This window comes from Apium graveolens, chromosome 5 (genome assembly GCF_009905375.1).
Source record: "Apium graveolens cultivar Ventura chromosome 5, ASM990537v1, whole genome shotgun sequence".
NCBI classification, from domain to species: Eukaryota; Viridiplantae; Streptophyta; class Magnoliopsida; order Apiales; family Apiaceae; genus Apium; species Apium graveolens.
In genome coordinates this window covers 105,139,766-105,142,515 of record NC_133651.1, presented here as the reverse complement: position 1 = coordinate 105,142,515, position 2,750 = coordinate 105,139,766, and the positions used below count along the sequence as shown (strand labels likewise).

The 2,750-nt window shown below is 38.9% G+C and overlaps 1 non-coding gene across 1 annotated transcript; it reads left to right on the top strand.

The window, feature by feature from the left end:
- Positions 1 to 1,402: 1,402 nt before the first annotated feature.
- On the top strand, positions 1,403 to 1,509 carry LOC141663126 (small nucleolar RNA R71). Its single transcript, XR_012551211.1, has one exon. It is a non-coding gene; the product is annotated as a small nucleolar RNA R71 (small nucleolar RNA).
- The last annotated feature ends 1,241 nt before the right edge of the window (positions 1,510 to 2,750 follow it).

Here is a 2,750-nt window from a genome sequence, read left to right as displayed (position 1 = left end):
CATGTATGTCAGTTTTAGATCAGGTAGATTAAGCTTCTTGAAGATGAGCAAAGGTATCAAATTGATGCTAGCTCCCAAATCACACAAACATTTTTTGAATGACAAGTTTCCAATAAAGCAAGGAATAAAGAAACTTCCAGAATCCTTAAGCTTCGGAGGCAACTTCTGTTACAGCACATCACTGCATTCCTCCGCAAGAGCAACGGTCTCTAAGTCATCAAGCTTCACTTTTCGAGAGAGAATACCTTTCATAAACTTCGCATACCTAGGCATCTATTCAAGAGCTTCAGCGAAAGGTATGTTGATATGAAGTTTCTTGAAAACTTCCAAGAACTTAGCAAATTGCTTTTCCAACTTCTGCTTCTCCAACATTTTAGGAAAAAGAGGTGGAGGATAGACTTGTTTTTCCCCTATATTATCCTCAAAAGGAATGTTGACAACAGCTTTCTTCCTTGGTTCCACTTCAGCATCCTTCAGCATCTCTTCTTCAACCATAATCTCATTTTATGGAATTGGCAAGGGTGCAGACGCACCAACATTCTGGACAAAATTTTCAGACTCTTTATCTTGTTGAATTTGGGGACTTGGGACCCTTCCATACCTCAAGGTTATGGCGTTCACCTGTTCTTCAACTTCCCTCTCGCCTGGATTGGCTTCTGTATCACTAGAAAGCAATCCTGGTGGTCGATTCAATAAGGTGTTAGAAATTTTCACTATTTGTTTCTCTAGATTCAGGATAGAAACAGCCTGGCTTTGGCATATAAGAGCCTGGTTTTTGCACATAAGCCGCAACTCCTCCAATTCATATTTTCCAGTCGAAGATAGACCAACACCTCCATGAGTTTGTTGTTGAAGTTGGAATTGTTTTCTTGGTACGAATTGTTGCTGAAAACTAGGAGAATTGAATTGTTTGTTTCCAAATTACTGATAAGGCTGTTACATCACATTCTGCTTGTTGCTCCAGCTGAAGTTAGGGTGATTCCAGTTATCAGGATTATAAGTGTTTGTAGTTGGTTGTTACGATCTCTGAAAGTTGCTCACAAAATGAGCTGATTCACTAGATATAGTGCATTGCTCCGTCGCATGCGAACTTGCACACAGCTCACAAACACTGGTTATCTGGTTAACACCATAGTTAACCAGAGAATCGATCTTCATATATAACACCTTTAGTTGAGCAGTGATAGCCATAGCTGTATCCACTTCAAGAACTCCTGCTACCTTTCCCTGTGGCAATCTCTGGGTTGGATACGGATATTCATTAGCAGCCATCAGGTCAATTAGACCATAAGCTTACTCATTGCTCTTTGCCCATAATGCTCCACCTGATGCTGCATCAAGCATGGGTCTAGACTGTGCTCCCAAATTGTTATAGAAGAAATTGATGATCATCCAATCAGGCATGCCATGATGAGGACACTTCCTAAGCATCTCCTTGTAGCGCTCCGAAGCTTCACATAGAGTTTTTCTCGATTGCTGCGCAAATTGAGTAATAGCATTCCTGATTGTAGTTGTCTTCGCCATAGGGAAGAATTTAGTGAAAAACTTTTGAGCAAGATCTTCCCAAGTAGTAATCGAACCAGCTGGTAGAGAGTGTAACCAGCTCATAGCCTTGTCCTTCAGAGAGAATGGGAACGGTCTCAGTTTCACCGCATCCTCAGACACACTATTGAACCTGAAGGTGTCGCAGATCTCTATGAAATCCATGATGTGCATGTTAGGATTTTCTGTTGGAGCACCCCCAAACTGAATTGAATTCTGTACCATCTAAATTATGTCAGGCTTGATCTCAAAGGTATGAGCTGCGATAGCTGGCCTAACAATGCTAGATTGAATATCATTGATCTTTTGTTGAGAATAATCCATCAATGCTTTCGTTGTTGTTGCTGGATCTCTCATTATAATGAGTACCTGAAACATAAACTTGTAAACCGTGAAAGAAAAAAAATCCGAGTTAGCGAACTTTAACGACCACTGATGACAAGCACATAAACTAAATTACCACCGAGTCCCCGGCAGCGGCGCCAAAACTTGTTAGGGCGAAACTACGCGCTAAAATTCATGCAAGTATACGCGTTCACAAGTAGTATATGATATAAATCAGATTCGTTCCCACAGAGACTGGTTTAGGTTAAGTTCAATTTATGCACCTATGCAATAATGTATGGTTATCGCTCAATGCTAAGACAAATAACAAATTGGGTTTTGATTAAACTAAGAGATTATACTAAATGGCATTAACTAAGAGAATTGAGGTTGAATTACTTATATGAGACAAACATGGGGTTCTAACTTCATTAAATACTTCATTCAAAGTCATTGTTCTTAACCTTAGCATGCAATGATGATGACAACTAATCAGAATACACGAAACTAGTAAACGCCAACTTTCATTGTACGAATACCCTACTACCAGACATCCAGAAAGGAGATAGAAGCTGAATAGATACCAATTATGTTGAGACCCTATATGTCTATAGAATTTGACAACATAAAGGTTTAATGAACAAGTTATCTATCGTGATTACATAGGGCAAGTAAGATGGTTAAAATTACCTACGAATCATGCTTAACAAATACATGAACCTATGCTAGCATGACAAGTTCTAAACCTCTATATTTACTGTCGCTTCAATAGAGATTAACACGCTATCTTATATGTTAGCTACACATATAAGATGAATAAGCACAACTAATACTAGGATGTCAATCAATCACCATACACTTAGGTATCGAAATAATTAACTATA